Raw genomic sequence first — 22694 nt, forward strand, 5'->3', positions numbered from 1 at the left:
CTAGTAGGAGTCACTGGATTATAAGTGGTTGATTTTCATTCCTTTCTATCTGTGGAAAAGAGTCATGCAGACTGCTAAAAAGAGATGAGGCTTAGCCATGATACTCCCCAACACTCAGACTAAGTGCCTGCCAGGAAAATAGCGACTTGGACAAATTGCTGAAGTGTGGCCAACACCTAAGGATGTATGCTCCAACCTGAGTCAATGGAAGGAACCTTGTATACATAGTCCCTGCCAGAACAAAGAGACCATTTGTGGATTCAGAGCCCAATTCAGTAATTGGGAAGCTTTGCCAAGGCTCTTTTCCCAGAAGCATGGCACTAGCACCCCACCTCCAAGTTCCCTGACTAATTGCGGGTGGTGGGGGGGGTGGTGAATTGGGCTGGTGTGACATATTGGATCTGTCAAATAAAGGGTTTCTAATTAAAGGGACAATTGCATGGGTTAGCAAAGCTCACCACCACTTGGATTTTAAAGTTGTAGCAACTAGGGGACTTGCCTCCTTCCAGTTGGATCTGTGGCTATCCCCTCTACCCTGTGGAGGAGCATGTGATTGAGGAAAAGGCAGCTGGTTCTGCTATTGTTGTTGTTGACAGTGGTATGGCTTCTGTTTTTGCCCCTGATCCGAGATGGAAGGTAGAGGTACATAAGCTGCTCCCAGGCCATAGTGAAGACTGGCAACAGGGAGATGCAGCTGAAGGCGAGTGAAGTACTAGACAAGTGAACTACCATCCCAGAAGTTGGCAATCACTTGTCTGAGAGAAGTGCTGAGAGTAGCAGCCTCTCACCTGGCCATGGTTGGTGCTTTTATGTCTTACTATTCAAAGCCTTTCCAGCTTATCCGATTTACTGAAGAAGCACTCCCTGTTTTGCACATACCTTGGTGACCCTGGCAAGTTGCTGGCAGCTCAGCTGGTAAATTCAGAACTGAGGGCTCAAATAGTTTTGAATTAATGTCTCAACTAGATTAATTACCTAGCCGACAGATCCAAATGGATTCCTCGCTCACTTTCAATCCTGCCCCGCAGAAACCCGAAAGAGGGTGAAAAAATGCCAGGTTCCTGAACCAATGTCAATTTCAGGGGATTTAACTCCCCACATGGACATAAACCTATCTTCCCTTGCCTGGGAAGATTGCTCCAATTGCCTTGTTGGAAAAAGAGAAAAAAATGGTTGCGGAGGGTTTGTGGAGAAGACGCGCATAGGCAATTCCCTTTCTTGCATATTGCGAGCTGATAGCTTAGGGGTTAAATTTCTCTCTATTTGTACCAACAGTGCAAATTGGAAATTTGGGCATGGATAGGGAACAAATTTGCAAATATTTATTTCAATAGTCTTTTACAATTTCCCTTTATATTGTAAAGGAAGAAATGGCTCCAAATCTGAAGTGACCCAAATTTGAATAAAATTTAGGTGTTTAAATAAATTGAAGTTGGAGCGTATCAGGTTCTTCATTTAGTTTGCTGCTTTACTGTCAGAGGTAATAGGCCTGGATTTTCATCCTTGAGGTGGGTAGGAGGAGCTAGGAAAATTCCTGGCTTGGCCCACCTGCCTCAGGCGAAAGTGCTTGCAAAAGCAGAATCTTCATTGCTGGGGGGCAGATGTGGGCTGGATTCAGGCCAGCTGACCTGGGAAGAAGTGTGGAGGCAGCCACGGGCTGCCGGGTACAGAGGCAAGCTTTTTAAAAGGCCCATCTGGAGCTGTGGATTTTGGTCCCAGCTAAAATAAAAACACAAAGGCCTTCCATCCCTAACCCCTTGAAACCCTTTCACCCTCCAGATATTCCTGATCCATGCCACCTCATGTCCCCATGCCCCTCTACCCACCCCATGTCATCTCATTCCTCCATGCCATGCTCTGCCCTTCCACCCAGCCCCATGGCTCCCCATGCCCCCTATGCTATGCTCTGACCTTCCATCCACTTCCTATGGCCCCTCATGCCCCGTTTACCAAGCTATGGCACTTCCAGACCCATTGACCCACTGTACACTTTCTCGAAACAATGAAACCAATAGTTTAAAGTGGCATGTGTAAAAAAAAAACCTTGAAAAATAGTCATCCATTGATAAGTTTCTCCGACTGAAAAATGTCTAAAGTACAAGCTAATAAAGTGTCAATCATCCAGACCATTTAAAGTTTCAAAAACCACAAACTACAAACCCTTGAAACCACTTAACTTGTGTAAAGAAACATTGTGAAGTCGGCAGCAGAGATCATAGAGCCTGAGTTATCAATCAAGCAATGTTTCCCTTGGAGTGCAGGTGTTCTATTATTATAATAGCTGTCTGGGCTCTTAGCCAAGTCTCATTAAAACTTAACCTTTTAAAAGTTCCGTTCATGCAAGCTAGAGTTCACAGCTCCTCTAAGGGGCCATGAACCATGACTTTTTAAAAGTCAGGCCCAACTCCAAATTGTGGAGGAGTAAGAGTTACCTATCTCCGCAATAGAGACAATGAGGTTGGCAGCGTTGGCTGCAGGGCTTTGACAGAAACCAGCCCACATCCTTAAAGGCACTCCCAAAAATCACCCAGCCTGGGAATAGGCTTGAGAATCATGGAATCGGGACCTACCCACCGTTTTTAAAGGGCTCCTGAGTCAACCTAACTCAGTGAAAATCCAGGCCATAGTGACTGATTGAGTTCTTTGTCCTTAAACATATTTAAGCTATATTATGTCCTGGCTGAAAATGTTCCTGAAAGAAAAAATTATGTGAATGCAAATGAACAGATCTCTTCTTTGCAAACCGAGCGTTTATTTATGAGTTTCTACAGTATTGTTTACACTCGGCAGTGCTTTCAAAGCTGGATTATTATTACAAAGAGGAGCAAAATGGTAAAAAGCATCCAAATTGTAAAGGAATCCAGAGAGAAATAAAACAGAAGAGAAATGCAAATAACAAAAGAGAAGTTAAAGAAGCAGATTATCTTTTGTCTACATTGCACTGCTGTCCCAGCAATCCCCAACTGATTCCACCTACCACACATGTGTGATATCTTTGACACATTCAACTATTTATTTTCTTATCTTCGGTCAACATGCTTGAACTAGAAAACTGCGGCCTGATAGCAAGTTTTGCATTACATTAAGTCTTGTATTGGGTGGAATTTGACAGCCCCGTCATGGTGGGGGTGGGGCTGTAAAATGTGGTGAGCCTTTCAAAAGTCCATTGACTTCAGCAGGAATGGAAGATCCTGCTGGCAGGAGGTGCTGTAAAATTCCATCCAATAATTATGTTTTGCTCTATTTCTTTTTTTCTTTAATCCCTTCATGTTTTAATATATTCCCACTTTTAGGCTTACATGACATTGCCTAATTGGGATATAACAGAAGCTTAACCTCTCCTTTATCTGCCAGTGTCATTCTATAATTGGTTTCCTGAGTGCAACATGGGAATTCTTCCAATAGTCACTTAGGGAGCACTGGCTTTATTTTTCTATCAATGGCCTCAGTGCAGCATCACTTCTACATGACATTGGAAGTTCCAGAGACGCAGTCCTCGAAAGGACCTCCATACACTAATTTCTCTCCTTTTTTTCTATATTTCTTGCATCTGCTCTACATAAAAACTCTTTGGTAGCTGGACACCCACAGGTAGTTAGTAAAAAGAAATTATCCGGCTCTGTTTTAAAGTGAGACCCAAAAGTAACTGATAAGACTCAGAAAAATATGGGCTCTGATACCTCCGACTTTCATTCATCTCTAATTTAATTGCCTTTAAAAAGTTCACTATGTTGCATGTATAAACTTTGTACCTAACTCTAATTTAGGGCAGCACTTGGTTCATTGATCCATAGGACAGGAGTTTGAGATTGTCAGGCAGGTGCGGTGGGCAGGCCCGCGAGCAGCCTGGAAACTGTCCGCCGCCCACAATTGACCCCCGACCGGTATTTCATGCTGGTGGATGAATTCAGGCCCGTCCAGCATGGAATGCAGCTCATCACTGATCGGGAAGGCCGAGCGGGATTGGGTGCCTGTCGGCTGCCGGGTCCAATGGCGACCCAGTGGCTGGTTTAAAAATGGCCCAGGCAGCCCCTGGAAGGCTGTCATGGAAGAATGCCTCCTGTGCGTCTTCTTTAAGGTTCACTTCTCCAGTGTTCACCTCTTGTCCATCACACACTTCATCTAATACTCCCCAGCCTATACTGTCTGGCAACATAGAATCTCACAATAAGCCCGTTACCCACATTTTAGCCAATCTCAACTGATTTCCTGGGTTGGAAATGCTGGTTCTGTTCTGCCATACTTCAGCAGAAATACAATGGAACAGCTGGAAAACAGGGGGGTCAAGCATGTTGAATGGGCTATGGGTGTAGTAACTATTGCACCCGTCTGCTGCTATCCATGGGCAGCCTGATTGATTGGTGATTGGGTTTCATTTAAATACAGGCCAGCTGCAATGGAAGTGCTAATGTGCAGCTTGCCATATTTGGGAAGGCAGGAAATCTGCCAGAGCAGATACTGAGGTTCACCTGGAACAATGCCTTAAAGGAATAAAAACAGAAAATGCTGGTATAAGTCAGCAGGTTTCACAGCATCTGTGGAGAGAGAAACAGATTTAATGTTTTGAGTCCGTATGACTCTTCTTCAGAGCAAAAGAGACGTAGAAATGTGATGAAATTTATACTGTTTAAGGGGAGTTCCCTAACCACCCACCACCAAAAGTGCCATCTGTTACTTGTTCCATGTTGTTCTTTCACAGAGTGCTTACCCTTGTTCTGCCTTAGAGTCATAGAGGTCTACAGCACAGAAAAAGGCCCTTCGGCCCATCGAGTCTGCACCGGTCAAACAAGTATCTAACTATTCTAATCCCATTTTCCAGCACTAGGCCCATAGCCTTGTGTGCCATGGCATTGCCATGGTATCAAGCATTTGGGCATTTGACTATGTTAAAGGCTATATTAATACAAGTTGTTGTTGTTATCAGCAGCGGTTGTGTGAATGGCATACTAGGGGTGCCTTCCCTATATTTAAGTACTTAACATTCTCGTGACCCTCTTGAGGCCTCTGTGAGGGGGTTAATATTGAGGCTATTATTTGTTAAAATGCCTCTATTTCATGAAGGACTACATACCCAAAACATCAGTAACCCTTTATTTCTCTTCAGATGCTGCCTGGTCTGATGTGTTGATGCATATTTTCAACATTTTCTGCATTACTTCCTTCTTATTGTCATTGAATTCTATGCAAGAGTTCACCAGGTCTCATGTAAGTTCAGTAGACCTATATATAATCTCATCTAAGCTAAAAAGTCATACTGTTAAACAGCTGTATTGACAAAGAGAATTATTTACAGAGGCAAGCTATATAGCCATGTTATTAAACAGTCTGCCGCAATGCTAGATGTATGCAAATGCCTAAATAAGAAAGAAAATGATCATCATCCAAATCAGTCTGATAAAAACCTTTAGGAGTGAGACTGAACTTGGGCAGGGCCACAAAATGGGCGGTGGCAGATTGGTCGCTCGTTAAACGTCTTATACCATTTTCTTTTCTATTGATTTTAGTACAGAAGACTTAAAAGTACCAGGCATATGCGAGCAATATTATTAGACAATGACTGCTATTAACACATTCTGCTCTCTTACCTTTATGCAACTATCAGCACCTTCTTTAGCCCATACCACTACCATTAACACTCCCCGTGTCTTTTTGTCCATGACATCTTTGTCATGACACTTAAACAACATAAATTTCATCACATTTCTACTTCTCTGTAGCTCTGAAGAAGAGTCATACGTACTCGGAACGTTTACTCTGTTCCTCTCTCCACAGATGCTGTTAGACCTGCTGAGTTTTTCCAGCACTTTATGTTTTTATTTCAGATTTCCAGCATCCGCAGTATTTTGCTTTTATCTTAACACCTTAAAGGAGATAGCTGAAAAGTCTCGGGTGTGGTGGGGTCAATGGAACAACAAGTAGAAGTGACAGGAAGTGTTAGGAGCAAACCAAGCAGCAAATTGTTGTGGGAGCTTTATGGCTTAAAAGCCACAGGACGGAATTTTCCAGCTCCTCCCCCCCACCCCGCCCCCACCCCCGTCCCCGTCGAGTGGCGGGGCTGACGAGCCATTAAAAACCTCCGTTCACATCACCGGGATCGGACGATCCCATTGGTGTGAGGGACTGGAAAATTCCAGCCTCAGAAACTACATTTTACTTCAGTGGTGTGCCGTAAGCCTCCCTTGCCTCCTCTGCTCCCCTGTCAGAGGCTGATATTTTAGTAACTGTACACCTGGCATCTGGAATTCTCTCTTAAAACCACAAAACATTGTTTCCTCCATATCCCTGCCTTCAAAAGAGCCTCCCGAAAGCTTTTCTCACTGCATCGTCTTCAGTCTACTAACATACATTTTTATTTGTTTCTTGGTTAATGACATGCTGGGCTGTAATTTTTGAATGATCAGAGATATATAAAGTAATTTTTGTTTGAAACTGAATGTGATTTAGCCAATAATTGGACCCTAGTGGCAATTGGAACAATTCTGAATATTTTTAAATAAATATCAGGAAGAGCTTTTAAAAGCTTGTGATTTTATAGTGCAGGTTACCGTGTTTCACTGGTTCTATGTGGTGATGTTGCAATTAGGTTTTATTTTCTGGGACTTTGCAGAGGCTGCCGGATATCAGACCAGCTAATCTGTGGATGAAATTTTCAGATCACATCCCTCCCCCCGCTCCTCCCATTGATGCTTACTGACCACAGCACTTTGCAAAAGTCACATGATCCTTGTATCCTGTGCTTAATGGGATTACAGCAAATGACCTTTTCTCCCAGATAGGGAGTCACAGCAGGTTTGTAGATAAGACACAATTAGTGGTACATCTTTCTATTTTTATTCACTTACAAATCCCACTAGAAGCTTTCGTTAAATCCATCAACCATGTTGCAGCCGTGGCTCTGCAATTAGTTGTCGGGTTATTCAGCTACCCAGAAAGGTTGAGCAGGCTGGGGATCTTTATGCTCTGAAAAGTAGAAAACTGATGGGAAACCTGGCAGCTTAAAAATGAGTAATAAAAAATACCTGGAAAAACTCAGCAGGTCTGGCAGCATCGGCGGAGAAGAGTACAGTTGACGTTTCGAGTCCTCATGACCCTTCAACAGAACTGTTCTGTTGGGAACACGGGTAGGGGGCAAAGGCTGCCCTGCGGTTGAGGTGTATTGGAGTGGGGAGCAAGGGCTGCCCTGTGATTGATGGCAATGCACAAGCAAGCACATGGGGGTCGGGTGCGGGGGGGGGGGGGGGGGGGGGGGGGCGTGGTGGGGAGGGAAGCGACCATGCTTTAGGGAAATCTTGTATAAAGTGACCATTCCTCTGCAACTGAGACAGTTCAGGCACAGCCACATTGACATGCGTGGAGTCGGGTCTCTAGCTTATCTGCCCACACAAACAACGCAGGGGCATGAAAGTGCCACCAAGTGCTCCAGAGCTTTACACCCCTTGGGCACAGATTGCAAACTAATGAGCATTTTAGTGGACTGCAGAACAGTTGGATGATTGGGCACATTGTACAATCTCCTCGCTAAAGCTGGCCATGGAGCAGTCATTGGTGGAGGCGCTCACAGCCCCTTACAACATCAGCATCCCAGTTTGGACCAGTCTCCCCTATGGTTCAAGCTAACAGTGCAGCTTTGCTGTGCGGGTTAGGAGAATAACTGTGCCTGAGCTGAGAGCACAGCATGCAGTCCAATGGGCAAAGCTGCCACCAATCGGTTAGTTGGAGTGGGGCAGAGGTGTTTGGGGTTTCGGGCAGCCATACAGCGCACTAAAATCTGGCCATCCAAGTGGTGGCCAGCACTCTCTGGAATGTATTAAGGGGCCTTAAACTTAACCAAGGCAGGTTCTTCATACACCCATACTAACCCACACCCCCCTCTCTTTAAACCTGCAGGAGGAGTACATCAGGAGCATGAAGCCTGGTGATATAGTTGTATGCCTGATGGTGTACAGAGAGCAGAGAAAAGGGAGAAGAGAGCGACGGAGGTGCCTGGTTGCTCAGAAGGAGAAACAGCACCCTCAGGAAGAAGAGGCGGCTGGGGGACCCGCACACGCTGCTTGAAGAGCCAAAGTGAGCTGTCGTTGGTCGGCGCCCAGCTAGACCCAGGTCTATAGATGCTGCCTTTCATTCCTGAAGATGACCGAGAATCAGAGTCGTCGAAGACTGCGCCTGCCTAGGGAACTGGTCGGTCACATCTGCCACCTGCTGCAGGTTTTGGCGCAATGGGAATCCTCACATTACATCTATGAACGTTTGACTCCAGTCTGGCCTATGCCAGCGCAGATACCCTCAGTGATAATGCTCCAGTCATTGAGATGCAGTGGGCACCCTAATAGTCGCTCGATTGCAGGAGGATGATGACAACATGCAGCGAGGACATTCCATTGATCTTCACATAGCCTCTGTGAATGTCTGACTCCTGTCTGGCCGAGGGCAGCTCGATTGCACTCTGTGATCTGGGTCATATCATGGAGACACAACCATGAAACTTTAAAAGCACCTGATCCTTTGTCTACCTTCAGCACCTGACCCCTTCAGGAGCACAGTGTAACTGGTCATAGATGCTGAAGAGATGGGGGGCCAGCCCCACCTTAAAGGTGCTGAGAGCACATAGAGAGAATGATGGAACTCTGTGACCCCTGCCTATGACATTCTGGCAGCAATGACAAGCGCCGTCAAGGTGCAGGCATCAGTAATGTGTTCAGGGAGTGTGAGGCCGGACCATCACTTTGGTCTGAGGGCTGCACAAAGAACAGGGTAGAGGCCCTGGACTGAGACACCTGCCTTTGTCTTGTGCAGAAAGGATTCACATCTGAGTGACCGGAGCACTGTCCATCAGAACAAGGAGCCATTGGCAGGGAGACATTCTTGAGCTTTATTTACAATAGCGGACATTTTGTACAAGTGATTAACACACATACCCAGGATGTGCAACTACATCTTCTTAACTTTCCTAACCCTGCCACTACGTCTTGGTGCTCCCCGGACATCCACAGCAGAGGTGGAGGCAGCCTGCTGACTGCTACACCTTATTTGTGATGACCTTGGCAGGCACCTTCTGGACAACTGAGACCTTGAGGGCCCCGGCTTGCTTTCAGGGTCCTGCTGTGTGGCAATGACACCCACCTCAGCCTGTGGAACTGGACCTGCTGGGGTCACAGAAAGAGGGGATTCAGATAGGTCGGACACTCCCAGAGTCACGTGGATAGGTGGCCCCGGGGGGTTACACCTACTGATCCTCCTCCCTATGGGTGCCCAATGGTCTCTGACTGTTTCCTTGAGGAGAAGGGGAAGCTGGAGTGAGATCAAGCTGCTCAGCATCCCTCTCACCTACACACTGTTGGAGGCCAACTATGGCATCAGTGATGGAGTTCAGCTCGTGCAACAGTGCAGGAACGATGTCCTGGACCAAGCTCTGCAGGGCGGCCACCATCCTACCAGTGTTGACCTCTGTACATTGGCATGCCAGTGCTATCACCTCAGAGTGAAGGCAGACAGACTCCTGCATTGTGCCTCGCAATCTGAGGAGTGCAGCGGACATCCCTTCCTGTTGTTCCTGAGCTTGCCTTTGCAGCTACAGCAACTGTGACATGACCAAGTCCAGAGGCTCGTCATCTGACTTGGACTCAGCAGATTTCAGGCCTCCAACAGTCCTCTGAGTGCCAGAGTCCTGGGAATTCCCTGCCACTGCCTGCTCTGGAACAGAAAGTGTGATGTGTTCACCAGATTGTGATTCCAAGGCTACGCTAAAGGTAGGTCCCACCGAGATGTGTGTCTCTGGGCTAGTGGAGGGTGTGGGTGAGCGCTGTGACGGGACTTCAGGGAGGGTGCCTTCAGATTCCTCTTCAGAGGTTTCTTCAGGGCTTGATTGGAGGCCCTGGGTCGTGGACTCTGTTGGTTGTTTCCCAGATGCGCCTGCGAAAGCAAGGGGGGATAATTAGTGAATGGCAGTGGCCTGTGAAACAGGACACATCCCTCACAGCATGGTTGTCTGATGGATGTTGCACTGCTGGATCCTCACTTGGTAGAGCACTGCTCACTTGGTAGAGACCTCACTGTCAGCACAGGACCGGTCCACTTCCTCGCCAGCCAGTTGGATGGCTCTATTTTCAAGCTCCATGAGGACCTTGATTTCAGGCATTCCTCCACCAGCCTGCGACCTTCCCATCTTGTTGTGTGCCAGCTTGTCCTGCATGAATAGAGATGGAGAGAGTGTAAGCAGAACCCCTGCCAGGTCAGATGATAAGTATGCCTAGCATGTATAGATGGTGAGTGGTGCCATGGACAGGCTGAGGACAATGAAGGTGTGTGTGAGCGAGTGAATGGTGATCCCCCTGGAACTGGCAGTGAGTGAGGTCCCTATGGATGTGTGATGGGTTTGTGAGTGTGTGAGTTGAGAGTGGTGAGAACAGTGACTTATCCTGGCGGAACAGAGGAGGTCATTCATCCTCTTGCGGCACTGGGTGGCTGTCCTCTTTTGCAGGGTTTTGGCACTGACCACTGCTGCCACCTCCTCTCAAGCCAGATTGGTGATGTTGCTGCAGCCAGAGTGGGAGTAAAGAATATCACGGAGGGCCTCCGTGTCGTCCAAAAGGCACTCAAAGGACACATCATTGAACCTGGGGTCTGCAGTCTTTTTGCCTTTCGAGGTCATGTCTTCCCTGCAGCAGTCATGGGCTGGAAGCGCTGAGACGTGTGCGTGCGGCTGCCCTTTAAATTTGGCGCCCGACGTGATGAAGCGACAAGGTGATGGCGTGGCAGGCGAATGAGAACCTGCCCGCCATGGAAATGGTGTGTTTCCTGGGAATGCATAATTAATGCAGCGGGGTTGGGACAATGTGGCGTGAGAAGCCGCCATTGCGTCATTTTACCCACCTGCTACTGCACTTGGGGCAAATCTGGGATGATTCCGCCCCCTGATACTTTGTAACTGCACAAAGCTCTTTTCCACTGTAATATACTCAAAACCCTGTTGTTGCATTTTGCCTGACTCAATAGTTCTTGAATATTTCCCTCAACTGCTGACTGAATGGAGTCTTCCTATTTTTAATACTTTTATTAAAATGGCTGATTCTGCACATCTAGGAAGTACATTGAGAGTACACAGTCAGACCTCCCGACTAATAAATCACCAAAGGTGCACACTCTATCACCAATGCTGAAGTGAACTGGGAAACTAGGCTAGAGGATAGATCAATAGAGAAGAAGTGGCAGACATTTAAAGGGATATTTCAGAGTATTCAGAATAAGTGCATTCCTACAATAAAGAAAAATTCTAAGGGGAGGACCCACCAGCCATGGTTAACTAGGGATGTTAAGGAAAACATCAAACTTAAGGAAAAAGCATACAACTCCGCAAAGATGAGTGGCAGAACAGATGGTTAGACAGAACATAAAGAATGGCAAAGAATGACTAAAAGGCTAATCAAGAGAAAGAAATTAGAGTATGAGAGGAAGCTAGCTAGAAATGTAAAAAAGGATAGCAAGAGTTTCTATAGGTACTTAAAAAGGAAAAGAGCAAGTAAAGTGAGTGTTGGTCCTCTAGAGAGTGGCAGTGGGGAGTTAATAGTAGATAATAAGGAAATGGCAGAAGAAATGAACAAATATTTTGCTTCTGTGTTCACTATAGAGGATACGAAAAACATTCCAGTAAGAGCTGCAAATCAGAAGATGAACCGGAGAAAGGAACTTGGTGAAATTGAAATCACTAGACGGTACTGAGCAAATTGATGGAGCTGCAGGCTGGCAAGTCTCCAGGTCCCGATGGACTACATCCCAGGGTCTTAAAAGAGGGGGCTAATGAGGTAGTTGATGCACTGGTGTTAATTTTCCAAAATTCGCTAGATTTTGGAAAGGTTCCATCAGATTGAAAAGTAGCAAATATAACCCCTCTATTCAAGAAGGGAGGGAGGCAGAAAACAGGAAACTATAGGCCAGTTAGCTTGACGTCTGTTGTGGGGAAGTTATTAAAATCAATCATTAAGGAGGTTATAGCTAGGCAATTAGAAGAGCTCAAGGCAATTAGGAAGAGTCAGCATGTTTTTGTGAAAGGAAAATCATGTTTAACCAATTTATTGGAGGTTTTTGAAGGCGTAACATGCACAGTGGATAAAGGGGAGCCTGTAGGCGTGCTGTACTTGAATTTCCATAAGGCATTTGATAAGGTGCCACATCAAAGATTATTATGGAAAATAAAAACGCATGGTGTAGTGGGTAACATATTAGCATGGGCAGAAGGTTGGCTGGCTGGCAGAAAGCAGAGAATATGTATAAATGTGCCTTTTTCTGTTTGGCAGGATGTGACGAGTGGAGCCCACGAGGGTCTGTACTGGGGCTTCAACTTTTTATGATTTACATCAATGACTTAGATGAGGGGAGTGAAGACATGGTAGCTAAATTTGCAGATGACACAAAGATAGGTAGGAAAGTATGTTGTGAAGAGGACATGAGGAGGTTGCAGATGGATATAGATAGGTTGAGTGAGTGGGAAAAGATCTGGAAAATGGAGTTTAATGTGGGAAAATGTGAAGTTGTCCACATTGGCAGGAAGAACAAAAAAGCAGAGTATTACTTAAATGAAGAACGGCTGCATAATTCTTAGGTGCAGAGGGATCCAGGTGTTCTAGTATATGAGTCACAAAAAGTTAGTATGCAGGTACAGCAAGTCATTAAGAAGGCTAATAGAATGCTACCCTTTATTACGAGAGGGATTCAACATAAAAGTAAGGGTGTTATGCTTCAGTGATACAGGGCATTGGTGTGACCGCATCTCGAATACTATGTGCAGTTTTTGTCTTCTCTTTAAGGAAGGATGTAAGTGCATTGGAGGCGGTTCAAAGGAGGTTTACCAGATTGATACCTGGAATGATTGGGTTGTCTTGTGAGGAAAGGTTGGACAGACTGGGCTTGTTTCCACTGGAGTTTAGAAGAGTGAGGGGTGATTTGATTGAAGTATACAAGATCCTGAAAGGTCTTGACAAGGTGGATGTCAAAAGGATGTTTCTGCTTGTGGGTGAATCCAGAACTAGGGGCCACTGCTTTAAAATTAGGGGTCGCCCTTTTAGGACAGAGCTGAGGAGAATTTTTTTCTCTGAGGGTTGTGTGACTTTAGAATTCTCTGCCTCAGAAGGTGGTGGAGGCGGGGTCATTGAATATTTTTAAGGCAGATGTAGAGAGAATCTTGTTAGGCAAGGGAATCAAAGGTTATCAGGGGTAGATGGGAATGTGGAAATCGAAACACAAGCAGATCAGCCATGATCTTATTGATTGGCAGAGCAGGCTCGAGGGGCTGAATAATCTACTCCTGTTCCTATTCCTTATCTTCTTATGATTTCCATTGAGAGTACACAGCAGCAGGAACCTAATTACTTCTGCTTCTCCAGGTAGGACCACTCAAACCCCTTGCAGGACTATCTGGAGCTCCAGCGATATGACCTTCCAGTCTCTCCCAGCCCCACTAATGAGCCGGTTGGCTGATTATTCACCATGAATGTCCCAGCTTATTACAGACCTACCTCACTCACTAATCAAATTATTGAGTCTGCCGCGGAGAGTTGACTTGGTTTTGGTATTCCATCAGTCGGTGTTACATGTGAAGTTCACTCAACCCCACTGAGACTTCACTTCCCTCTGTTCCCCTCACCTCGTCTGCAAAGAATAGACATTGGTGATTAGACAACTGACAAAGTCCTGCAACTTTATTTCACTTCATCCACTTCATTTGTACTTCATTGTATTGGCAAATGACTTCTTTCAGTACTGTAACCATTCTATGATTCTATATGCTAGATTTTATGCACCCTCCCCCATTAATGGGTTTAAAGCTGCCGGGGGTGTGGGGGGTGGGGGGGGGGGGGGGGGGGGGGTGGCGCTTGTCAAATCCAGTGGGTGGTCTGCCCACTACCTACCCACTCGCCCCTACCCCCACTCCAATTATACCAGTGGCAGGGATGGCGTTAAGCATTAAGGTTCCCCTGCACAAGCTGGTGGCTGGCAGGCAGGCGGCAGGCATTCTTCTTCAACTGCCCCTCTGAGCCAATTGGAAGGGCCCTCTTCAAGGTTTAACCCCCCAGGTTGTTCCCCACTGCCCCCCCCACCATTGGTCCCTGACACCCCAGCCCCCCATCTTCCCCAACTGGGGGCTGCCAGCTTGGCACCCACTGGGACCCCCAAACACTGATCTAAATCCTGATCCAGTACCTCATGCCTTTGAGCCAATGTACTGGAGAGCTGCTGGCCTCTGATTGGCTGGCAGCTATCTGAGGCAGAACATTCTGTCTCTGAGGTCCGGAAATCCTGCCTCCAGTCTGGGATCCCTCTCCCACCACCACCCCTCCTCCTGACTTTTTAGCAGGGAGGGGGTTGCGGGAATCCAGCACCTCATGTATTTCAGTCCTATGATTCTATAAAAGCTGACTATGCTTATAAGATCTTATTTTGATTCTGAATAGCTGTCCTTTACATTCCCGGCTGCTTCAGGACTTGTTTAACTTTCCCCTAATGCTGACTGCTCAAGAACCTGCTACTCTCCTGTGATGTAGATTTCGCCAGGCCTGCTGCTCTCGATATCATGCTGGCTTTCCTGTTCAAATTTGAGATATTAACTGTCTTCCGCTCAAGACAATACTTGATTAGTCAAAATAGAGATAATGAATTTGCCTATTTCCCTTTGTAAAATGGGGCTGACCCAGGAAACACTTTGGATTTACATAGCACTTTTAATATAAACCTGAAAACACTTAAAAAAGAGAAAGGAAATGGCTGTCAGGGAGGATTAGAAGAGGTGATCAAATTCTTTGTCAAAGAGATATGTCTTGAGAAGATAGGGGAGGAAGCAGAAAGGCTGAGTGATTTGGGGAGTGAGGTTCAGTGTGTAACCAAGACAGTGCAAGTCAAATACCACAGAAGATGGACAGGAGAGAGGATAGGTTAACAAATTCAGAGGACTGAAGGAAATAAAAGGCTGGAAAATACTGCAGAGATTGGATGAGGTGATGTCACAGAGGGATTTGCAATTGAGTACAGAAATTTTAAATTTATTCATTGGGGAACAAGGATCCCATTTGTTGATGGGAGAGGGGGCTGAGGTTAGAACAGGGTGTGGAAGCAGAGTTTCAGATGATTTGGAGTTTATAGATGGTAAAGGTGAAGAGGCTGTTGGAAAAGTCACATTTAGAGGTGACAAAGACAATTGTAAGGTTTTCAGTGACAATGAGGGTAAGGTTGGAATGGAGATAGACAATGTTGTGGAGGTGAAGGTTAGGATGTGGGGTTTAAAACAAAACTCTGGGTGGAACCGAATGTTGAGTTTGTGTACAAACTAATTTGCAAAATCAGGGAGGAGAACAGAGTCAATGATAAGGCTGTGGAATCTTAAGTGGGCACCAAAAACAATAGTTTTGATCTCCCTGATGTTCAGTTGGAGGAAATGCTGCCTCCTGTATGAGGGAGCGGGAGTGAGGTAATCCAAAGATAATTTCTTGGGGAACACTAGTGATGACCAACATGAGTTAGAGGTGCCATTGTTAGAGTTGTGTTGGTACACACAGGGATAATGGTAGAGGAAGCTGATGTGATTGACTGTCTCAAAGGTTACTTAGTGGTCAAAAAGGGATAACATGCCAATGTTGCAATCACAGAGAATACTGTTGATGACTTTGACTAGAGCGATCTCAGTGCTATGCGCAGGATGGAAACTAAACTGAAGCAATTCAAACATGCCGTTGTGGGAATGGCCACATGCAGCTGGAGGTGATGGCGTATCAGAGGATCTTAGACAAGAATGTTACAAATGGGGTGATAGTTGTACAAGGTGCATAGAACAAGCATGATGATGTTAAAAGATATTGGGGCAGTGCCTCAACATAATAAGCCTGAGATGGCTAAATAAATGGCCCTCTTCTTTGTGATGGAGAAGTCCTTCAATTTTTTTTATTTATTCGTTCAGGGGTGTGGGTGTCACTGGCTAGGCCAGCATTTGTTGTCCATCCCTAATTGCCCTTGAGAAGGTGGTGGTGAGCTGCCTTCTTGAACCGCTGAAGTCCATGTGGCATAGGCACACCCACAGCATTGTTAGGAAGGGAGTTCCAGGATTTTGACCCAGTAACAGTGAAGGAACAACGATATATTTCCAAGTCAGGAGGGGAGGGGAGCTTGCACATGGTGGTGTTCCAATGCATCTGCTGACCTTGCTTTTCTAGATGGTAGACGTCATGAGTTTGGAAGGTGCCGTTGAAGGAGCCTTGTTGAGTTGCTGTAGTGCATCTTGTAGATGATACTCATTGCTGTCACAGTGAGCTAGTGGTGGAGGGAGTCAATATTGAAGGTGGTAGATGAGGTGCCAACCAAGCAGGCTGCTTTGTCCTGGATGGTGTCAAGTCTCTTGTGCGTTGCTGAAACTGTACTCATCCAGGCAAGTGGGGAATATTCCATCACACTGCTGAGATGAGCCTTATAGATACTGGACAAGCTTTGGGGAGTCAGGAGGTGAGTTACTCACCAGAGGATTCCTGACCTCTGACCTGCTCTTGTAGCCACAGTATTTATATGGCTAGTCCAGTTCAGTTTCCCATCAATGGTTATCCCCAGGACATTGACAGCTATGGTAATGCATTTGAAAGTCAAAGGGAGATGGTTAGATTCTTTCTTGGTGGAGATCGTCATTGCCTGGCACTTGTGTTTCGAGTCCGTATGACCCTTTATCAGAACTAAGACATATAGAAATGAGATGAAATATAAGCTGGTAGAAAGGGGTGGGATAGGACAGCTCGATAGGAGGCCAGTGATAGGTGGGGGCCAAGAAAAGATTGACTGTCCGCAAGCATGACCCAGACCTCCCTGTCGCTTGCCATTTCAACACACCATCCTGCTCTCATGCCCACATGTCCATCCTTGGCCTGCTGCAATGTTCCAGTGAAGTTCAATGCAAAGTGGAGGAACAGCACCTCATCTTCCGATTAGGCACTCTACAGCCTTTCAGACTTAATATCGAGTTCAACAATTTCAGATCATGAACTCTCAACTCCATCCCCACCCCCTTTCCGATCCCCCTTTCTCCAATAATTTATCTTTTTTTTTAACAACTATATTTTTTTCTCTTCCCTCCTATTTTTAAATTTATTTCGATCTATTGTTTCATCTCCACCTTTTAGCCCATTTCGATCCCTTCCCCCCACCCCACCCACACTAGGGCCATTTGCCACTAGCTTGCTTCCCTTAATGTCCCCATTAGCACATCCTTTAGATAATATCACCACCATCAACACTCCTTTCTCCTTTTGTCTATGATATCTTTGTCAATCTCTTCTTGGCCTCCACCTATCACTGGCCCCCCATCGAGCTCTCCTGTCCCATCCCCTTCTACCAATTTATATTTCATCTCATTTCTATATGTCTTAGTTCTGATGAAGGGTCATACAGACTAGAAACGTCAACTATATCCCTCTCCGCAGATGCTGTCAGACCTGCTGATTTTTTTACAAGTATTTTTGTTTTTGATCTGAGAGAAAGTGTTGGTTTGGGAGAATATTCCAAAGCGAGTTCTTGAAGAGTGGAGATTGGAAACCCTGGTGTGAAGGACGGAGTTCAGTGAGACTGGTTGGCTCACAGTGTGACAAGCATCTGGGGGGAAGTTGAGGAGAGATCCATAGCATCTGGTTGAGGTGGCATCTGTCACTTGGTTTCAGAGTGTGGTGTGCCTGACCACAGATCACCATAGGTTTACATAAACTGTGTACTTACTGTGAACATTAAAGTATAAGATAGCTTTTGTAAATTGTGTTATCCTTTCAAATCTGTATATATCTGTAAAGGTATAGTTGTGGGTGAAGGAGTATTGCAATATAGTTCACCTTTTTTGTAAAATAAATGTCTTATCCTTTTGTTAAAAGTTCATCAGCTGACTCCTATGACTCTGCTCAGTAGCCTCTCTCCACGTATATAAACAAACAAATAAAAGTTAGGATCTATCAAGCTGAGTTCCACCCTGGGATCAGGCTGGTCCACGGGTAACCTCAGCTGGGGATCATAACAACATCCTAAATTGCTTTACAAAATGACAATGGGAAATAAATCAGAATACTTAGAGGAGGTGATTGGAATAGTGCATAAAGCAAAAGGGAGCATTGAGAGTGTAAATTGGCAATAAAAATCCAAGTTGTGTATCAATGGATAGATTCCTCCAAAGAATTATTGTACGATTCCCTAGCTGTTATAGATTACTTCTTCTCCTTTGTATTTTAGACTGAAGAAGAATATATGTCTATCAATTCTAACTGGTCTGTGTTCTTCCTCTGCAAATGTGGCAGCCTTCTGTCTCGTAATATGATGGTTTGACCCGTGGTGATCAACTCTGTGTTAAGCATCGTCTGATATGGCTCAGGAGCCCCACTCTGGCATGGCAGTCTCTGTCACATTTGCTGCAGAGGTAGTCAATAGGCTGAGAAGGGGCACAATTCATTGGCCTCTGCTTTCTCTGGGATCTTTCCTCGGCCAGCGGAGCTTTTCATTTCTGCTCACCTCTTCCAATGCTGATCCAAACAGTCAGTCTCCAGAGATGCCTTGACAGTTGCTGCAATCATGGCAGTCGCCTTATCCTTGTGCAGGATCACACTCAGGGTTCGTGATTCAGCTCTGCCATGACAGACCACTATTCTATAGTGCTCAGAGCTTCCTCAGTGACAGTGTTCATGCTTGAGTACAACTCAAGGTAGTGTTTCACCCATCCCTTCAACTGTTTATTGCAGTCGATGGTGACCTCCCCTGCTTTTGCTTTTGATGGAGAACTTTTCTTCGCTAATGGACCTGTTGCCTTTTTGATCCCTTCATACATGCCCCTTACATTCCCTGTGTCGAAGGACATCTGGATATTCTGGCAGAATTGTAACCAGCAGTCACTGGCGCACTGCCTAGCAGTCTATTGGACTTTCCTTCAAGTGGCTGTGGTGGCAATTAGAGTTTTCTCGCATGGATCTCTCTTGTAATTAAGGAGAGCAGACTGTTTGGTTTCAATGACAGATTCCATCACAGTGATGTTAGCCTCAAACCAGGCAGCATTTTATTGCTTTCTTCCCACATGTTGAGAGTGCGACATCACAGATGATGTCTTGAAGAATGTTCCATTTGCTTCTTTACTCTGTTGTGGGATTGTCGACGAGCAGCTTTTCAGTCGAGTCGAAGAACTGTTGGTTTCTATCTGGGGAGGCAGTATGGCAAACATTGATATGAGGGCAGCATTTCTGTTTTGAATGAGAAAGCTTCAAGGGTTACATCCTCATCCTAATGCAGACCAGAGATTGATCTGTATCACAGTCTGCGTTGTGGTAGCTGTGTGTGTTGTGAATGATGTTGAAGAAGTCATGTCTGGTGTGGATTGGATACAGCTGGTGCTGATGCCCTGATCTTAGATGACTCTAGGACAGCTTGTGGCATGGTTTGTTCTGAAAGAAGGTGTTAGTTCAAAACTTGTGGTAATAGCAACGCTCAAGTAGTCTCTATCGGTTCTCATTTATCTTTTCCAGGCCGTGATATCCGAGGCAGGAGGGCCTTGCCTCATGGTCCACATCCGCTCTTGCGTTGAAACCCCCAGTACAGATGTTCCGACTTGGGGATTCCGCTCATAGCAGTGTCAAGCTCCTCATAGAATTGATCTTTTACCTCCATAATGGAGCACAGCATTGGAGCATAGATACTCATGAGGTTAATCTGTTTGAGTCGAGAGGCAGATGGAGAAAAGACATTTTAACTATTTATAGGGGGTTCTATTATTGAGGCTAGTGAATACCTTCCAGTGAAGTCTACACCTTGCTCACAAATTTCCTCTGAACTCTTCCCCCACCAGATGAACACGTAAATGTTTTGTCTCAGTGATCTGCACTTGGGGAGCCCTGCCTCTCATAGGGCAGCCGTATTGATGTTCAACCTTTCAAGCTTAATGTCAAGCCTGAGAAATAAGCTCAAATGTTGGAGTGCTGTCTTTGCATGTGAGAAGCAGTAGGATCAGCACCTACATTCTCTAATTCCTTAGGTAAAAGCCTCCCAACATCTGCTGCACTAGCAGGAGGCCTGGGGAAAAAAATATGAACTTTTACTTTTGATTTGGGTCCAAAATCCAAATGAAGAAACTCAAGCCAAGGTAACAATTCTCCAGGTACGTGGTACTGGAAAGTAGAGAATGGGAATGTTTACATCTTCAAGTAATTCATTTTATGCTCAAACATTGGCTGCTGACTTTACATTTACTCTTCACTCTTTGGAAATTGTTTGGTGCATTATCTCTTCACACTTAAGTTCATGTGAGAAATAATGAACTTTGACAAACCTTGTATAAGTTTGCATTTCAACAGAATAATGATATGAAATAAAAATCAGAAATTACCAAAATGATTTATAGGCATTCCCTATCCAGTGTTTTAGTACTTTCTACATTGGTGACTTTAATCTATTCTATCTTTTTAGGCTGAGTGGGTCCCACTAGACTTATTCAGCAATACATCACCACAGGAAGATGCCACATTGGGTCAAAGATCCTCAATGCCATTATTCCATCTTAGTCATTGGATATTGAGATGCATAGAAACCCATCACCCTGTTTAAAAGTCTCCAGAACACATGGGTGAAGTTGCTGTTTGCTTCCTATGGTGCACACATAGGATCCCCCTAGGGACAAAATCAGGATCAGAAGAGAAGAACAAGAAGTATAAAGAGATTGCGTGAGGTGAGGCACATCTGAAATGCTGATGGTAAGATGCACATCAAGGAATGAATCGTAGAAGCAACAGAAAGCATTTGCAGACAGGATGAGACAGTAACAGAATGAAGGGGTTTTATGTGACAATAGTGAAATATTAGGGATAATGAAATAATGAGAATAGGAAGAGGGGAGAGAGAGAAAGTGAGACACAAGCAACACAGATTACATAGAGACAATGCCCTTGTTATGAACCCCCTCACGGTGGATGGGAGAGGATTTGGGGCGGATTAAAGGCTTAAATATTGGAACCGCATCCCTAATACACTATGCACATTCCCATTGCCTTTTTACAGTGGTAAATTTTGGGGCATTCAAATGTCCCATTGTGGAGATGCAGGGCACTTAATTAACATATTTCAATAGGGTAATTGGAAGTCCGATTTTAAATTCATCAGGGGTTGGGAAACCCAGCAGTGAAAGGGGAGCGCAAGATGCTAGGTCCACAAGGTGAATGCCTTTTCTAGAATTCGCTGTGGGTTAAGAAGGGCAGGAGTGCTCCCTCCATCATGTTGGTTGTGGCCTCTCTTTTTCTCCTGACGTGATTAGTCACCCTTTCCCAATCACATCCTCCCTTGCCCCTCCCCAGATCACTGACCTACCCTCCTTTCTGTGCTTGCCATATTGACAGGTTTATATGTTCCCCTGTTCCCTCCTACCCATCTCTCACACTGCCACTTGCTGGGGCTGTAAGGTGATAAATGGTTATAGGCCCAGGGTAGCGGCAGTAATAGACTTGTTTGGTAAAAATGGAGGAAAAAGACCTAGTAGAAGCCTCTTCTCCCTCCATTTGATCTTTATTTCTTGCCTAGCATAGGCTTCATTCTCAGCTTAGGCCTCCACTAAATTTGATCCCTTTAATCGTGCTTCTGGCAGGTGCCACAGTAGCAATCCCACTGCAGTACTGCCTCTGTCTTTTTGAAGACCTCTGGTGAGCTTGCACTTGCTGAAGGAATCCCTCCAGAAGCCCACCATTAAAATACATAATGACTATCAACCCCATGAAACTGGGTTAGGCTATAATGGGATCGAATCAGAAGGAGGCAATTTGGTCTTGAGCCGTAGGGGCCTTAGACATCGTTATAATGTAGATGGTACAGCGGGAGAGCCCACGTATGCGAGTACTCCAATTTCCAGGTGATTGGGAGGGATCATGGGGATCTGAAGGAAGAATTACTGACCCTGCAATCTGTGACCAATGTACGGTGGGGCTTGGGAAGACCACAGGCCTCAAGAATACTGGCTTCTGGAGGGATTTCTGACACAGTTCTACAAGGGAGAAAGCAAAGGCATCTGAAAGCTAGGGCTCCCTGGATAACTAAAGATATAGGGCAGAATCGTCCGATATTTGCACAAATATTTGCACATGGGAGCAGGTGGGAATAAAGTTGGTTTTCGCTCCATAGCGTCCCATTCCCCCCTCATTAATTATGCAACCACAGGAAATATGCCGTCTCGCTGGCGGGCGGCCTCCAATTTGCCCACCACACTGTTACCTCGCTGCTTCTTCACACAGGGCTCCATAGTTGAACTACTCTGCGTGCACACTTCTCAATGCTTGCAGCCAAGGACTGCTCCAGTGAAGACATAGCCCCAAAAGCCAAGAAGAGTGCAGTCCCCCCAATTCAGTGACACATCCCTGAGATGCCTTCTGGATGCCGTGGAGGCCTGCCATGATGTCCTCTACTTCTGCTCTGGCTGCAGGAAGCCCATTAGTCTCACGACTCCGCCTCAGGAGGCAATGGCAGCAGTGCTCAGTGCCAATGCTGCACACAAGAGGTCGGCCGTCCAGTGCAGAAAATGGATGAATGATTTCATCCGTGACCAGGGTAAGGCAACGTTCTCAACACTTTCAACTCACTCACTCACAAGGATATCACACATTCACTGGCATCTCACTGCCAGCTCAAGGGACATCATCACTCACTCTCACACACACCCTCACATCTCCAAC

The 22694-nt window shown here is 45.6% G+C and overlaps 1 long non-coding RNA gene across 1 annotated transcript in view; it reads left to right on the top strand.

Moving 5' to 3' along the window:
* The window catches only part of LOC144678851 (uncharacterized), a 205425-nt gene that overhangs the window by 170557 nt on the left and 12174 nt on the right, over nucleotides 1-22694 (top strand). The window contains exon 2 of the long non-coding RNA XR_013576198.1: nucleotides 20449-20707. This is a non-coding gene — a long non-coding RNA (uncharacterized LOC144678851). The remainder of the gene's footprint in view (nucleotides 1-20448; nucleotides 20708-22694) is intronic.

This window comes from Cetorhinus maximus, chromosome 3 (assembly GCF_964194155.1).
Source record: "Cetorhinus maximus chromosome 3, sCetMax3.hap1.1, whole genome shotgun sequence".
Taxonomy (NCBI): Eukaryota; Metazoa; Chordata; class Chondrichthyes; order Lamniformes; family Cetorhinidae; genus Cetorhinus; species Cetorhinus maximus.